Consider the following 18,760-nt stretch of genomic DNA (forward strand, 5'->3'; position numbering starts at 1 on the left):
AGCAGTGATGCAATCACACTAGATGTGCTTAGTCACGGTTGCATCACCCACTGAAACTAGGTGAAAGGTGGAGGATTGCATCAGCCAAGCTGTCAAGTAGATTTTGGTGATCTAACTGTCAAGTCCTAACACCAACTGCAAAAAATGAAGGTCAGAAATAGTTGACAAAAATATAAACCATGAACCGGGGACTATTTGCTCAAACCTCATGTTACTTAAAAGTGAGAAGGGAGAGGAACAAACAGCAATATCTTACTGTCTCCAACTGGAAATATTTGGTTTCTGGATTGTGGAAACAGATTAATGTACTCATAAGGAGGTAACTTTTTATAAAAAAAATAACGGCACTTGAGTCAACTAGGCCATGATTGCGATAGGGGGCAGGGCATGTGGTGAGCTTCGGAGCAGTGAGCATGTGTGACCTGGGCCGGCCAGGCGGCTAAGCCACACCCAGCCTGATTGCGTTGGTGCACGAGCACAAGGGGAGGAGCATGCAGCAAACTGACCCACCCACCCTTCCTATTTGGGCAGGGTTTTTTGCTGCTCTTTTTGTCACAGCCTTGGTGGTTTGGGCAGAGGAGCGCATCTTTATGCGGAGGCCGATCTTGCGCGCCGGACCTCCCCATGGTTGGGGGCCTGCATAAGAGGCTTGAGGTGGGGCGGGCTCATGGTACATGCTGTGGAGGCCTCTGAACTGAGTCCAACACCCCAGCAGGAAGGGGGTCAGAAGGGATGGCCCAGTACCTTCTCTGACCTCCGCAGTATGGATTGGGGTTGGTGCTGGGGTTCAGCCAGGAGTGCTGACCGGCTGCTGAATGGATGTGTTCCTCTTGCTTGCCCAGCTTCTGCCTCAAGCAGCAGTGGCGTAGGAGGTTAAGAGCTCATGTATCTAATCTGGAGGAACCAGGTTTGATTCCCAGCTCTGCCACCTGAGCTGTGGAGGCTTATCTGGGGAATTCAGATTAGCCTGTGTACTCCCACACATGCCAGCTGGGTGACCTTGGGCTAGTCACAGCTTTCCGGAGCTCTCTCAACCCCACCTACCTCACAGGGTGTTTGTTGTGAGGGGGGAAGGGCAAGGAGATTGTAAGCCCCTTTGAGTCTCCTGCAGGAGAGAAAGGGGGGATATAAATCCAAACTCCTCCTCCTCCTCCTCCTCCTCCTCTTCTTCTTCTTCTTCTTCTTCTTCTTCTTCTTCTTCTTCAATAAAAAGGGCTGTGGCCCATTTTAATTCCAAGACGTGTCCTGTGGTTATTCACCAGATAAACCTCTGCACATCTGGGCACAAAGCATACATACTATAAAAGAAACTTCAAAAACAGCAGCAAAATGTGGAGGTTCAGAAACAGATTAATTTACTCATATGGAAATTGCCCTGCTTTAAAGATCATTTCCAAAATCTTGGAACTGTGGGGGATACTGATTGGATTTGTGAAAGCATTAGTGATCTATGAGAGATACATTTGCCATATGCAACACAGTTACACTTGGAAAGTTTCCTGTAGTCAGATGGAGGAACATACAGTTGGGATTCTACAAAGACAGAGTGGCGCAACAGAATGGAAAGTTCAGTGGCTGTGACAGAAACCCACATTCTGATCATTTCATCTTTTATTTCAGGAGGAGACCCACCGGCAGCATGAAGAAGAACAGAGATACATTTTCACACAAATAGGTAACATTGGGTGATTGTAGCCCATTCATGAGGCATTTGGGTAGAAGCTATCAGTGCTGAGCAGGAACCTGGGATGGGGGCAGGGCAGAGGTTGGATCCAGCAGGTTCTCACCAGTTCCCGAGAGTGGGTTACTAATTATTTGTGTGTGCCGAGAGGGGGTTACTAATTGGGTCTGCTTTTCCGTTAAAAATTCCATTAGGTCCAAAAATCGTAAAGTCTTGTTGTTTCCTATGTGGCTGGTTAGCGAAGGTAGAAAATGGGATAATTCTCCCTGTTGGGCTGTTTTAAAAACATGTTTTAGAAATATGGTCAAGTTCCTTGTTTAAGGAAAGTATCCTTCTTTTGATTTCTAGAAACAAAATGAAGTATTAGAAAGTATTAAGTATTTGACAGGCAGTCAATTAGAGGAGAAGTAGTTGTTTCTGTTGGCAGTAGACGATAGGACTTGCTATAATGAGTTTAAATTATGGACAGAAAGATACCAGCTGGAAATTAGGAACTTTTTTTTAACAGTAAGAGTTTTTTACAGTAACAGAGAAATTATTAATGCCCGGAATGCCCGGCCACGCCCCTTTCGTGCCCCGCCCTATTGGCGCTACACCACTGTTTGAATCCCACCACCATGGGAATCTGTTACTAAAAATTTTGGATCCCACCACTTGGGCAGGGTTATCATACCCTTTGCCAAAGGTATTGTTACCGCGAATTGCCAGGTAACAATAAGTGATTTCAGCTCAGCAACTTAATGAGGCGCAGGAAGCCAGCGTTTCTTCAAAGCAGGAAGGATTTTATTGCAAGTGATTTCTTGGCACAGCTCAGCAAAAGGACCTCCACATGGCTGTGCATCAGCCCCTTTTATACCTTTCCCAGTAACCCAGAAAGGGGGTGTGAGGCAGTTCCACCCCCATAGTGCAAAACCCAGGAAGGGGGCGGTCTCCTTCCATCTAATACAGAGAAGATATCCTAGAACACCAAAGGGAGAAAACAATCTCTTTGCACATGCTGATGAGATCAAATCCCAGAAGAAAAGCTTACACCTTCTTGCCTGAGGTGGTTCCTTGGGAGTGTTAGACAAAGACAAGTTTAAATGATCCAATGAATTCTTGGATTCTGAAAGTAAGGATGTGAACAGTCCAATAGCAAAACAGGGTGACATCTTCCAAGGCTGGGTGACCCTTGGGTGCTGGCAACAGATTCGATTAGCAAGTCCAAAGAGGGTCGTTGTTCTTATCAAAGGGTCAGCTGGGCGTTGGTCTAAGCAGCATTCCAGAGTCAACTTCCTTGTCACTTAATATCAGACCTTAGCTGGCTATTGCTTCTATTCTCAGACACAAATTTCAAAAATAACATTTCTAACTTAAACGTTAGGACAACCTTAAAGGATAAACACACATACTTATACTTATAGGCAGGATTGTACATCTACCTACTGGCAAGGCTCACTTAAAACTAATAGAACCTTAACCTAACTGAAGAACCTTATTAAACTAAAATCCTAAACTACAGGCATAAACTTAACTAAGAGGAGCTTTTACTACATCCTAGAATGACACGAACACAAGGGAAATCATATAGCATTGGCACAATCATGCATATACATTCTTTGTGAACCTTATGAAGGCTTCTGAACCACACAAGTCTCCGTGTCCAGGCATGGAGCCAGTGTAGCTAAGCAACCTGACTTCAAGAAAATATTTTGTTTATTTTCCTGTCGGTAACAGTATGGCAAGGCATTGCCAAAGGATAAGAAGCAGCTGAGATAACACCATAGAGTCTCATGGTTGTTGACTGGCTTGGTACTCCAGCAAAGTCACACGGACCAGTGATGTCAGCAACCACCTCCCTGCACAGCGCTCATTTCAGAAGTCCCTGCTTCTTTCACAACCCCACAGCACCCACTAGTACTTTCTCAGTGTTCATCCCAGAACAAAACTAGGCAAAAAGCATTTTATGTATTTATTTGTACTTTGGATTTATTAGCCGCCCTCCCCTGGAGGGCTCAGGGCGGCATACAACGCCTTAGTTACAACTTAGTTACAACGCCTTAGTTATGGCAGCCCATTTTCTGATACAGAAACAATTCCTATGACCCCCCTCCCCAAACTTAACCCAGTACAGATGGAGAAATAGCATGAAAAACTCCCTTCTAAGTGAATTATCAGAATCCTCACATACTGAGGAAGATTTGCTGCATTTTTTTAAAAAAATGAATTGCTTCACCACAATAATTAGTTTCACATTGCAGCAGGATTATCACTTTTTTTAACCTGCTTAGTTTTCTCTGAGTTATAATACTGAGAAGTTAGCAGGTCACTCAGAAATGCAGAAGCTTCGTTCTAGAAGACATTTGATTTGCAATTATTTTAATGTTGCACAGGAAATTAATACTGTTCACTCAACATCCAACATTTGCTCAGACGCTCTGAGGGGTTTGCTCGGAGAAGCTCGACTAGCCAAGCACTTTCTTTTATTACTTTTTTTCCTTCTCCTTTTTATTTCACTCATAACACGTAACTCATAAATCCCACTGAGCGACCATATGCTTTGGTGCCATTCTACAGTCTCCAGCAGCCAGTACCAAAAATCAAATTACTTCGGAAAATGAACCGGATCTTTCCCCCCCTTCCTTCAGTGCATATCAGACTACTAATATTTTTTTTCTGGTACACATAATACAGTCTTCCATCATGTGCTATGTGAACAACAGCTTCAGCCCAAGATGAGACGACAGCGGATTTGTGCCGGCTTGCAGAGATCTTCGGTATTGAGGAATGAACTTCAAAAGCTCGGGAAGTTCATATCTGTTTAGGTGAGCACTTGACATAGCAGATTTGCTGGGCAAATCTCAGTAGGACTGTCCATGCCTCCTGAGTTTGCAAAACACAAAGATGGGAAAATGTCACAAAAGCAGATAACCTTTATGAATTTCTCTGGACTTCCATTAAAGTGTTCCCAGGAAGTGAAGAAGAAGAAGAAGAAGAAGAAGAAGAAGAAGAAGAAGAAGAAGAAGAAGAAGAAGAAGAAGAAGAAGAAGAAGAAGAAGAAGAAGAAGAAGAAGAAGAAGAAGAAGAAGAAGAAGAAGAGAAAGGGAAAGAAGAAAGAAGAAAGAAGAAAGAAGAGAGGAGGAGGAGGAGGAGGAGGAGGAGGAGGAGGAGGAGGAGGAGGAGGAGGAGGAGGAGTTTGGATTTATACTCATCATCTCCAAGTGCCCTCGACCCCACCCACGTTGCCATTGCCATGGACATGAGCAAGGTCTAAGGTGCCCGGCTTCTCCCCCATTGGCTCCCCCCAGCCGGCAGCCAGCAATCCCTTCTGACCTCCCCTCTGGGCAGGCCCCGGCCTTGGAGACCTGCTTTTATAAGCACTGGGGCTGGGGCTTGGGGAGCAGGAAGTCCTGCTGTCTCATGGTCTTCAAGCGCCCTTGACCCCGCCCATGCGTGATTGACATGGACAGGGTCGAGGGTGCCCAGCTCCGCGCTCCCCCCCACTGTCGGCTACCTGGTTACATGGGGGGCTGATTTTGTGCCCCCCACGTGACCAGAAGAGTGGCACCCAGGGACAAGGGGTATGTCCCTAGGTAAATACGCCACTGGTTCTGAGAGAATTGTGACTTGCCTACGGTCACACAGCAAGCTTCATGTGTAGAAGCAAAGAAACAAATCCAATTCAGGATTTTAGAGTTTGCCATTCATGTTGAGGAGTGGGGAATCAAACCCAGTTCTCCAGATTAGAGTCCACCTACTCTAAACCACTGCACCACTCTGGCTCTCCTTCTCTGTTATAGATGGCATCTCAGTTTTATATGAGGGCTGAGGTGTTGGGCCAATCAAGTAGAAGCTTGTGCATGAATGGGAAAGGCAATGAGCCCTTTCTTCTAGTGAAGCACAGTCTTGAGTTTCTTATCTCTGCCGCCCAACCTGAACGTACTCATTTCAATTTGAGGTTTCCCTATGCAAATCAAACCCACTTCTTTTATTTTCTGTGCCACTGGATGTCTCTTTACACCAAATCTGTTTGCATCAAATCTCTACATGTTTTAACACTTCCTAAATGGTGTGCATCGATACATCAGCCTTACGTACAAATTGCACATACAGAGTTATACATAGCATGTCTGACAGCACCATTCTAAGCAGATCTATCCACTGACATAAGTGAACACAGAAAGATGGGACTCTGGTGCAGATTGCTCTGTAAATGCCAGCCACAAATACTGTGCTCATGCATATTCTACACACTGACTGTGTTTGAAAGCAGAGGAACTTTCACTGTATATATGGAATAGGTTAATACCATTAATCAAATTAATACCTTTAATCAAGCATCCTCCTCTGCTATTGGTGCTGTCTGAGGTTTATATCAGGGCTTTCTCCTACGCCTATCCATCCACCGAATGCACCTGACAGCAGGATTCATTTATACAAGAAAAACCTGGTTTGTTCCAAATGATGCATAGAAAGAAACTGTTACAGCTCTAGTGTTCTGTTCTGTTCTAGTGTTACAGTCCTGACTATTTTGACTCCCTGTGTGATTCCTGAAGTCAAACATGTTAGCCGATGTTTCATGTATGTGTGCTGGATTTCATGTATGTGTGCTAGCAACCCCACATAGGAGCTCCCATTTGATCTGGCATGTAGCAAGAAGCAGCAGCAGCAGCAGCAGCAGCAGCAGCAGCAGCAGCAGCAGCAGCAGCAGCAGCAGCAGCATTGTTTTTATACTCCACTTTTTTCTAACTGAAGGAGTCTCACAGTGGCATAAAATCACAATCCTTTTCTCTTCCCACAACAGACATGTTGTGAGGTAGGTGGGACTGAGAGAGTTCCGAAGAACTGTGACTAGCCCAAGATCACCCAAGATCATCAAGCAGCACTCGCCACATCCGCGCATTCGCTGGTGATCGGCAGGGCGGGTCTTTGTTCTGATTGGCTGGAGTGCAGCTCTGGAAGCTGAACTTTCCAGGCTTCCCCATTGCCCCATGCGTCATCCAAAAGGCGCTGTTCTGAACAGCGCCAGAAATGACGTGCGCTGAGTGGGCGCGAGAGCGGCAGAGTTGGGGCGGCTGCGTTGTCGCTGCCCCTGTAGTGGGGAGGGCCGCTGGACCCCGTGTTACTTGGGGAAAGTAGCGCTCAACAAACGGTGAGTGGGGAAATGGCCTGAGGCTCCTTATAGCTGAGAAAAGTGGGGATAAATTAAACTCCAACTCCTCCTCCTCCTCCTCCTCCTCAGCGTTACTTGAGCCAGTGTATAAAAGCAGGGCAAAAATGTGATTGTAGCATATTAATCTGTGTTTAACAGAAATCCTTAAAGTAGCCTGGGTTGTTTTCACAGAAGATAATCCTGCCCTGTCCCTTGGGTACTACTTTCCTGATAAACATGCCTCAGTGTTCGCTACAAATCTAATGAAGCTATTTGTCATTTGACAAGTTGACTGCTCACTGATGTTACAGTGTTTCTTTCTTCCTTTCCTTTAGCCACAAAGTCCAGCCTCGGTTATTTTCTTCATCTAGGTGATCAAGCTCTCAATCAGAGAGAAAGATGGGAGAAGACAGGAAAGAGAGTTGACTGAAGCCCAGAAGTGACAAAAAAATCTCTCACTAAGCTCATACTCCTCCCAAGATGGATAGAAAGAGCAGAGACCCCAAAAAACGTTGGATCGTTTTCTTTCCCATTCATCTGGCACAATTTTTGATCTGTGGTTTATCTCGACATGATCTCCAGGAGTTTGGGGCATGTAGCGTTTCCAGGAATATAAATGGGTAGTTTCAAGATTCGTGTAGCGGGTGACATTTTTTTGGTCCTTGTCCATCAGAAATAAATGTCACCTTCTGGACCAGGCAACCTCTTGGGGGCTCATTAGCAACACAGAGTCCTGATTTGGATTTCATTTGCATCTGCAGTTGGATTGCTCATCTCCTGGCAAGCGGAGCCCAGCCAGCAAGAGGTCAATGCACTGCGACTGGGGAAAGAATCTCCTTCTCCGCTGTCCTAGATTTTTGGTCCTATCGAAATACTGCTGCTGTTTTTGCTGTTATTATTGTTTAAACAGATTCCACTCTCCCTGCCGAAGCAGGCTCAGAGCGACTGCCCATGCATACCTATCATATCAGTACAGAATTAAAAACAATACAATAATTTTAAAAAGGCTGTACAATAAAATCCACCATAATAATCAAGGCAGGTGTACAACAGGTACTGTCACAAATATTACACCCATGCGTACTCCAACTCACTAGGTGAGTATCATTTCAACTTTATCTTTGTATCACAAATATACAAAAAAAATTTTTTGAGTAAGTACACCATCAGGTATGGCTATAAAACCTCTAGATTAGGTTTTTATTTCGGCAGTCCTTTGTCAAGCCAATAATTGTTGTACAAAGTATTCTTTTTCCTTACTCCTCTAGGAGCTCAACTGTTTTTTTTTCTTACAATAGTTTCCAAAATGAATTTCAAATTTCACTTGAATGACTCTTCTTTAAATAGTCCTTCTCTATGGATATCAGGATCTCATGTGAGATATTTGTGATACAAAGATAATGTAGAAATGATACTCACCTAGTGAGTTGGAGTATGCATGGGTGTAATATTTGTGGAAGTACAATAAAATCCGGCATGGTGTGTAGATACCCATGATGGAATGGGAAGATGTATTTATTTTTGTATTGATGTTGTTTTTGAAATGTTTACATTGATTATGTTTTAAATGATTTGATCCTGTATTGTAGAAATGTGAACTGCTCTGAGCCCATAGGGGAAAGGCAGCATACAAAACCAATAAAATAAATGAATAAATGAAATGAGGAAAAAGGAGAGGGAGGGAGAGAGAGAGAGGGAGGACAGGGGGGTGATTCAACCCACTGTTGCCCTCAACTACGGGCCTGGCCGGACACCTCTGTGATGAAGATGTAATGGTCAAGATGCAAACATACCCTTTCATATTGCGAAAACAACTCAATGAACTGGTTTACTTTTACAATATCATGTTTTATCTATGTGTGTTTACAGTGTCATGATTTATTTTTAATTTGCAGTAGACAGGATCCCAAAAACAGGTGTGTGTTCATATGTGTGTGTATGTGGGGGGGGGGGCATTATGTATTTGACCAGGGAGCCAAGGGGCCGGCAGCCTGCAACAGCCATCAGCAAAAAGTGAGGTGACTTATCCTGTGTCATCAGTCTTGAGTCCCAAGCCCCTTCCGCACCCGCAAAATAATGCATTTTCAAACCACTTTCACAACTTTTTGCTAGTGGATTTTGCCATTCTGCACAGCTTCAAAGAGCACTGAAAGCAGTTTGAAAGTGCATTATTCTGCATGTGCGGAATGAGCCCTAGTAAGAAAGGTGAACTGTAAATAACAAAAATAAAATAGTTTATTTTTTAAAAAAATACGAGGTCAATTTCCATGCCAGATGAAGTTAGTAAGGGGCAATGAATTTGCCTCCTAGTTCATTGGCTTTTCCAGCACAACAGGTATCAAGTTCTTAGTGCCACCTATATGAAGCTGACTTATAGTCCACTGATCTATCAAAATTGGTATCATCCAGTGATGATGGGAGGGGGAACTGTGCCCACGTGCCCCCTCCCTCCCCCGCTCCCCCAAAACACCCCAAAATCTCCCCAACACCCCATGAAACTCCCCCAGCCCCCCCGACAGGTGACGGAAATGGCGGTGCCCGGGACAAGCTGCCTTGGATGTCCCCATTGCCGCTACGCCTCTGGTATCATCTACTTGAATTGGCCATTGGACCAGGGCATCTCAGTATTAGTGGCTGTGACTGACAGCTGGTCTCCAGGATTTGAAGAAGACAAAGCTGCTCTCCTCACCCACCCCACCAGCCGTTCAGTTGCCAATGCTGGGACTTTCCACATGCCAAGCACGCACTCCATTAGTTGAACCACTGCAACGGCCCAGAACTTTATTATAGGAAATTGTGCTCTGTATCAAATAAATGCGCTTCAACCGCCCCTTTATTCCGACGAAGCAACAGGTTTCCAGTGTCACTGCTGTTTTGGGCAAGTTGCTTTTATTTATAATTAAGACACCACTCAGCTTTACATGGTTAAATATTAAAGGGCCCAAATTTCATCACGTCCCACAGGCATCCCGTGTAAGAACGCAGACGGAGAAAACAGCTCTGTCAAACACTGAGCTTTTGTTTTATGGGCTTTGAGTGACCGGGTGATAAAAAGCAGCGCTCTCCCCCACCCCCCACCCCCGGCATAAATCCTGAGATACCGAACACAGAAAGACAGCTCAAAGCCAGCCTCCTGCCTCACACTAAGTTTGTTCTCGGCATAGCAGAGCGTTGACAGGGGTTGCATATTAAAGTCATGACCGGTCTAGTGAAGAAAACCATTTGGCTTTGAATAAACATTGTCAGAACTCCATGTGAGAGCAATTTTGTCAGTGAAACATCAGACGGTTCCTGGCATGGAACCGCTGTTCAAAAGAGGGCTTGTTTCTCTTGTTCTTTGGCTTTAAACTTCCAGGCATTAATTAGGCTTTGCAATCCTGCCACAAGTCCACAGAAATAGCTGCCATCTCATGAGATAAGGGAGGATGGGGGGGGGGAGAAATCGACTGGGAACGTTTTTCAGAGGTTATACAAAGATCGTTGAGACAAAGCACGGGGATGTTCAGTTCACAGCATTTGGGAGCTGGTAGAGCCAATGGATTTTGGGTTGCCAATTTCCAGCTAGTGGCTGGAGATCTCCCAGGATTGCAACCGATCTCCAGGGACCAAAGGTTAATTCTGTAATAGTTCTGGGTTTCAAAATGGAAACCAAAAGAATCAGGAGTATTTCCTGGGGGAATCTAACCCCAGTCAAATCAACCTGGTTCTCCAGATTGCAGTCCACCACTCATAACTACAAGACCATGCTGACTAGAGAGTTATGCATGACCTTGGTGACTTTTTGCCATCACTCACTAGAAGAAGAAGAAGAGTTGGATTTATATCCCCCTTTCTCTCCTGTAAGGAGACTCAAGGGGGCTAACAAACTCCTTTCCTTTCTCTCCCCCCCCCCACAACAAACACCCTGTGAGGTGTGTGGGGCTGAGAGAGCTCAGAAGAACTGTGACTAGCCCAGGGTCACCCAGCTGGCATGTGTGGGAGTGTACAGGCTAATCTGAATTCCCCAGATAAGGCTCCATAGCTCAAGCAGCAGAGCAGGGAATCAAATCTGGTTCCTCCAGATTAGAGTACATCTGCTTTTAACCACCACGCCACTGCTGCTCTCATGGAGCAGATCTCTCTAGGTCAGTGGTGGCGAACCTTTGGCACTCCAGATGTTATGGACTACAATTCCCATCAGCCCCTACAATTGGCCATGCTGGCAGGGGCTGATGGGAATTGTAGTCCATAACATCTAGAGTGCCAAAGGTTTGCCACCACGGCTCTAGATAGATCTGCACATGATGGGTTTGATCCAACCAGGTTTTCTGCTGGTGAGAAAAGCAAGGTGGGATCCTCTTTGGCCACCAAAAAATGTCACGCTAAGAATCATGGGGAAGAACATGTATCAAAACAGTGTCGGGCAGAGTGTGTAGTAGGGAGGGGGATTGGGTAGGACTGAACAAAACTGCTGGCTGGATCGAACCCAATAACAGACAACTAGAAAAGAATATTAATTACCTCAGGGCTTTTAGTTTAAGTTACACTTTACACAGTTCAGATGATTTGTATTCTCACTCCTGATGAAGGCTAATAGTTTATTGATTGCCTTATTCATTTCTTAATAATATTTCATCCTGCAGTGTTGGTTAAAAAAAAATCCTGAGATGGCTCTTTTAGTCAGAAGGGAAAGGAATGGTAATCAGATGTTGGTTGATCCAACTTTTATCTTCAGTGTCATTATGTAAGACTTAGATGTTTAACATGAATTTTGCTGACCTTCTGATGTCTGGAAAGTAGTTTTCAATTACTTGGGAATGGGTTCTACTAATAGATGAAAAGTGGAAATTCATTGTTGGAAATAGCATTGGAAGTAGTTTGGGATTATTATTAGGAAACAATTTATTTTCCGGAATATGGGTTGATCCAACCAGCTTTTCCGTTGGTGAAAAGGGGAGAGGAGGATCTCATTTGATTATCCCTCCCCCAGCCCCCGAAGACTCAAGGTCATGGAGCAGCAGTGGCGTAGGAGGTTAAGAGCTCATGTATCTAATCTGGAGGAACCAGGTTTGATTCTCTGCTCTGCCGCCTGAGCTGTGGAGGCTTATCTGGGGAATTCAGATTAGCCTGTGCACTCCCACACACGCCAGCTGGGTGACCTTGGGCTAGTCACAGCTTCTCGGAGCTCTCTCAGCCCCACCTACCTCACAGGGTGTTTGTTGTGAGGGGGGAAGGGCAAGGAGATTGTCAGCCCCTTTGAGTCTCCTACACGAGAGAAAGGGGGGATGTAAATCCAAACTCTTCTTCTTCTTCTTCTTCTTCTTCTTCTTCCAACATGGGCAACCATCAAATGGGATGGGAGCTGTATTAACAAGGAGATTCGGGTGACATTGAGCAAAATGGTCAGCTAGATCTAACTCTACATTAATTTCAGGCAAATTCAAAAGATCAAAGAACACATGGATAACTTTTTTGGGGGCCCCCCCCGCAAAATTGCTGAAATGTTAGATTCAACAACAGTCTATTTACAGCAATCAGACTTCTGAATTATATGCAGGATAATATTTTTACCTTTGCAACAGAGGTACTAATCCATTGTGTCTTGAAATCGTAGGCCCTTTCCCCACTTACCCTTGTTGGAGGGTTGCTGTGCGCAATTCCCAGCGCGCGCAATTCCTGCTGCGCGCCCCGGCTTCCCCACGCCAAAAGGCGCCATTTGAAAAGGCGCCAGGAATTACGTGCGCTGAAGGGGTGCAAGAGAGGCAGCGTTGGGGCGACTGCATTCTCGCCGCCCCTGAAGTGGGTATTGCAGCTGGACCCCGTGCTATTTTAGAAGAGTAGCACGGGGCTTAAGGTAAGTGGGGAAAGGGCCATAAAGAAAGAAATCTTAATTTTGCTCACAAGAAAGTAGATCTTGATTGTTCACTAGATGTTCTGATGCTGAAAACTAGTGCTCGTGACCACTGTTCAAAAGATGCTATTTCCACATTCTGTGACTTATCACTTTAGCTGCCAGAGTTGACAGATGAAGAAATGTCTGAGAATTATATGTGAAAATTACAAGTAATTATTTCTTACACTAAATAAAACTACAGGTCCATCTAGTACAATAGTATCTACTCTGATTAGCAACACTTCTGAAGAGTTTCAAAGAGAGAATTATTTTGCCAGAGATCTTTTCATCTGAAGTTGCCAAGGGATCAAACCTGGAATCTTTTGAATGCAACACCTGTGCTCGACTTCTAAACTGTGTAGACCAGTGATGGTGAACCTCTGGCACGGGTGCCAGAGGTGGCACTCGGAGCCCTCTCTGTGGGCACTCGCACACACATCTAGGCTGGCCTGGGCCACTGTGCACGACGTGCATGCACTGGGGTGAGCAGGATGGACTTGGCTGGCGGGCCTGGTGCCTGTGCTCTGGGTGGCTGCTGCCCAAGGGGGGGGACGCAGAGGAGGCAGAGATGCTAGGGGGGCACAGAGCGGTGTGCTCGGGACTTGCTGGAGGCTAGAGCAGGCTGGCCCCTGCTCGAGCAGGTGGGTCGGAGGAAGAGGGAGACAACTGTTTTTTTCTAAACTAAGACCTCAGCATTCAGGTTAAATTGCTGGTTTGGCACTTTGCGAGAAATAAGTGGGGTTTGGGTTGCAATTTGGGCACTCGGTCTCAAAAAGGTTCACCAACACTGGTGTAGACCCTCCCCAAATTTTTATCGAGTTCGGTGGCATCATTATTCTTGTGTCCCTATGAAAAACAGGAGCTCCAGGAACCAGAATTACACATCACAGATGAGATTTTTTAAACTGTTGGATCAATTTGTAAACTACATTAAGAGACAGCTTTCCCCTGGCGGGCATTTTCTCCCTGCCTGGCAGACAACCTGACAGAATAGCTTTGAACACTTGTCTGATACGTGCACACCTTAAAGCCTCGCAGGTAAGCAAAATGTTTAGCAGAACTGATATAACTAGAAAGGGAAATCTCACATGCTCGGTTCTACCTTTTGGCGGTTTCCCCCCCTCGCCTGTTGGCAGAATACAGGAGAAAGGGTAACATTTCATTTGGAATGAGTAAAACGTAGTTTGACTAGGGGAGGTGTCCGGGCGCGGCCCTGCCCCCAGCGCCCGGACTCAGCACAGCAGGCAGGGCAAGGGCTGGCAAAGGGAGAGACAGCAGGATAACAGCAGACAGAGTAAAAGCCAGCAGAGTGAGTGTTGGCAGGGAGGGGCCTCTCACAGCTGAACCGGCTGTGAGAGAGAGTGATGAGCTGCAGCTGGGCCAAGAGGAGGAGTAGATAAAAGGAGAAGGGAAATGGGCCTCTGGAGCTGCCGCTGCAGCAGGGACTGGGGAGGGCATTGGCAGAGGAAGGGAGTGGTAGAGAGGCAAGGAGCTTAGAAGGGGTGGCTGCCCAGTGCCGTGGGGAAACAGGCTGGTGAGCCCTGGGCTTCACACCAGCTGCTCACCCACCCCACCCCTGTGAAGCATAACAGGGTGGGGCAAGGAAGCCGGGGAAGGGGAGAAGCAATCAGAGGGCTCTCTTCTGTGAGGCAACAGAGAGAGGGAGAGGGAGAGGGGTCAGGCAAGTCAGTATCTCTGGCAAACAGCGCCGGGACCCCAGGCCGGGGTACGGGAGGAGGGTACAAGGCGTGGCCTAACGCAAGGCGCCCTGTGGGCAAGACTGTTCCTTGGCCCTCAGGGCCAGGCTAAGATAACATTGTCTGGGAAGTCCAACCGACAGGTCAGGGAAGGTGGGTCGGTACAGCCACCTGCGGGGCCGGGGCAACTAGGGGAAACGCCACAGGAGGATCCTCTGGAATTAAGGATTTTATTTGATTGCTTCCTATGCGTGCTTTGAAACTCAAATGTGACCGGGAGTTGTAACTATCTATTAGAGGAAATTGGGAATAATTGTTGAAGAAATCTCACTGTTGTGACACTGTGCTTTCATCATTTCAGCCCTTGTGTTGGTTGCGAGAGTGAGTGGGTGTGTTGTTTTCAGTGCAATTTCATAAGTCATTTTCTAATTACAAGTATGGAGGCAGAGCGAAAAAAAAGGTATGAATTGCCAGAGCATGGGGGAGAAAATACAAATGAATCCTGATTTAGACTATAAAATATAATGATTAAGTGGAGTGTCTCTATGAGTATATTTTCTCAGAAACCACCAAATGTGTTTTCCTTTGCAGTTAACAAGAGGGGATGTATTGAAAAGCAAGCAGGATCGCAGGCGCTAACTAAGTAGGCTAGAAAATCTTTTTTTCTTTATAAGACAAATGATTGTGTTTCTATTAATATCGATGATGAGAAAATTCTTTGGAACTTATACTGAGAACAACCTTTCTTAGCAGGTTGTAAGCAGAACCGTCAGAGTCAACATAACATTTCTCCCTGAAATCAAGGAAAGGGTCATTTTACTAAATATAGCAAACAAACAATTTGTAAAGGGCCATGCGAACTCATGAAGTTGATTAAAGTCAAATGCACAGACAAAAAAGGGGGAACAAACTTAACCCTACAAAACTAGAATAAGGATCTAAAAATTCAAGAAATTGTCGAAGGCTTTCACGGCCGGAATCACTGGGGTGCTGTGTGGTTTCCGGGCTGTATGGCCATGTTCTAGCAGCATTCTCTCCTGACGTTTCGCCTGCATCTGTGGCTGGCATCTTCAGAGGATGATGCCAGCCACAGATGCAGGCGAAACGTCAGGAGAGAATGCTGCTAGAACACAGCCATACAGCCCGGAAACCACACAGCACCCCATTCAAGAATTTGTTTCAGGGGGCCACTAAATATAAAGTTGCTAAAAACAAATATAAAACTGCTAAAACACATAAATACACAGATCAAAACACATATGTATTTATTACAAATTAAAATCATCTGCAGCTGTAAAAGGATCATAATCTGCCCTTATGTCCACAATGTCACAATCACAATACATAGAAACCTTCTATGGGACACTTTTCGACTTAAAAACAAACATGTTTCAGCCAACAGACCTTCTTCAGTGTTCAAAAGCATTACAATAATATGGTGTTTAGCTACCATACAAGTTGCAATTATAACACTTTTTTAAAAAAAATGACTGAGACCAGCTGTTCGAGAGTTGTTTCAGCTGGCATCCAGGTCTTTCACACAAAGTCATGTTCTCTTAAAGAGGATAATACAATGTGCCAATCATGCCCAATTCTGCTATGGCTAAATCTTATAATGCCTCCATCATAGACATTTTTTTAGTCTGGAGCAAATGAATAAGTCAGACCACCAGTCTGTTTCATCCAAAAGTGCTTTCTCTGATCAAGTTCACCAAGGTCTCATGCAGAGAGTTCTGTCTTTTTCCTAAGATCTTCTAATGGAAGTGATTGAGAGTTGTATCTGGGACTTTATACATACCAAATGTGTTCTCTTGGGGTTTGGTTCCTTATTACTCTTCTGAAGACTCATCCACTCATAGGAAAGGGGAAGACGTCTTCTCCCTAGCCTAGGTTTACCAACATCGAGATGGGACTTGGCATTCTTCTGGAATTGCAACAGATCTCCAGATTACAGAAATTAATTCTGCCAGAGAAGATGGCAGCTTTGGAGGGCAGACTTTAAGGCATCTGAGCTCCACCCCTTTCCAAACAATGTCCTCTCCAGATACCGCCCTCAAATCCCCAAGCATTTTCCAAGCTGGAATTGGCAATCTTATAGTGTCCTTATTCTGCTATAGTCCTTCTCCAGCTAGGTAGGGAAGTAGGACAGATAGAGCTCTGAGCCTTGTATGTGACCATCTTTTTAAATAAGCCAATACCCACAGAACTTGAGAAAACAAAATGGCACCAAGTGAGCTCTCATCATCAGTATAAATTTCAAGGCAACTCCTCTTCAGCCTGCATCTCCAAAAGCTAAGAATGACCTCTGCTTTGTAGGCTTCTCCCATGACATTTAGGTCACCCCTATCAATGGGAGATGTCACTATTTCCCTAGCAACACCACAAAGTCTTGTTACCTGTTAGTGGGATTCCATCAAGCAACTTGTGGTTGCCCTGTTAACTATGATTACTCTAAGGCCGTTTCCACAAGGCCCAAATATGATGCCTTAGGGATGGCAAAAATGCCGTCCCCAAGGCGCCGTTCGCACAGGCGGCGCTGCTGAAACGCATCAGTGCCGACCTGGCTTCCCTCCACCTCCCCCAGGGCGGCGTCAGGCCGCCCCAAAAAACCTCCCTCCTGGGTTTTCCCCGTTGTCCCCACCTCACCTCATCATCCTGCGTCACTCTGCCATACTGCTGAGACCCTCCCTCGCTGTCCTCCGACCCCTGGAGGTCGGAGGGCAGCGTGGGCGGGTCTTAGTAGTCCAGCAGGGTGACGCAGGACAACGAGGTGAGTGTGGGAGGGACGGGGAAGAGGCGGCTCCATGCGGAGCTGCCTCTCCCATGCCAGCCTCTGCGGGGGCCGCTCGCATGCTCCCGTGCGAATGGCCCCCACCCCTCCACCGGCAGGAAAAGGCCTATGACAGATTTACTGTTGGCATAGCTATCAACTGGTTATTTCAAGACCTATCATCAGAATCAAGTGATGAGTTTTTCCATGTGCACATATTTTCTTAGGTATAGGGCTCAAGGAAAATAGGCCACTGTTTCTTTGATTGGCCAGGGGCACAATCTGAAGATGGGGGAAAGACTTTCTCTCCCATGTTTCAGGCCACATGTGATTATTCTTTAATAGGACCTCTGTATTAGGTCAATTCTCAGTTTCCACATACCTACAGATATTATTTCGCTATCCCAATGCTGACAATAACCAGAACCTTTGGGCAGTAGGGAATGGCGCCATGTGACAGCACAATGGCACTTCCAGATTGAACTCAAAATAAGAACATAAGAACATAAGAACAAGCCAGCTGGATCAGTCCAGAGTCCATCTAGTCCAGCTCTCTGCTACTCGCAGTGGCCCACCAGGTGCCATTGGGAGCTCACAGGCAGGATGTGAAAGCAAGGGCCTTCTGCGGCTGTTGCTCCCGAGCACCTGGACTGTTAAGGCATTTCCAATCTCAGATCAAACAGGATCAAGATTGGTAGCCATAAATTGACTTCTCCTCCATAAATCTGACCAAGCCCTTTTTAAAGCTATCCAGGTTAGTGGCCATCACCACCTCCTGTGGCAGCATATTCCAAACATCAATCACACGTTGCGTGAAGAAGTGTTTCCTTTTGTTATTCCTAATTCTTCCCCCCAGCATTTTCAATGTATGCCCCCTGGTTCTAGTATTGTGTTTTACCATAGACATGTTTACCATAGAGATTAAAATGTTTTACCATAGAGATCTGTGTATTCCTAGAGTATTGTGAAGTCTCTTTCTGGGCCAAACCCAAAGTGACACCATATTTCTTGTCAACTTGTCAGTTGCTGCTGCTGGAGCAAAGAAGCCCAGTGTGACCCGGAGAATGGAAACCCTCTTTCTGTTTCTGTCCCAGGTCCTGTCAGATCACACACAGACTGGACCAACTGGAATTTCATCAACCTTATTCATGCGGCACCACTTTTGTCAGTCTGCTATCACCACAGTAACAACCCAACAAACAACTTGGGCCGAGCTAACTACAAGTTTGAGGCTGCCATCAGATGCATGTTCTAGTTCTTTTTGTTATGGTGTAGTACTAAATTGGAATTCTGTTACCTCATAAAAGTGTTCACTCCTCAACCCCAGTTAGGCCTCTTCTCTGTTGTTCTGTGCAAAAGCTAAAAAAAAATCTCATGTTTTCAGTAGAATAATCTCTCAACCAAAATAAACGTCCCACATATTTTTTGAGAAAAAGCTTCTCTGAATTTCCTCCAAACCGCGGGAAGAAAGCAGAAATAGCCTGATGAAACAAGACAGCTTCGATGGCAAACGCTTTTAATCTGAAAAAGGAAGTGCTCTTCCTATAAAGTCTTGCTCGGCCTGGATATCAGCCACTCCTGGCCACGATCGGTTTCATTCTGTCAGCGC

The sequence above is a fragment of the Sphaerodactylus townsendi genome, linkage group LG09, assembly GCF_021028975.2.
Source record: "Sphaerodactylus townsendi isolate TG3544 linkage group LG09, MPM_Stown_v2.3, whole genome shotgun sequence".
NCBI lineage: Eukaryota > Metazoa > Chordata > Lepidosauria > Squamata > Sphaerodactylidae > Sphaerodactylus > Sphaerodactylus townsendi.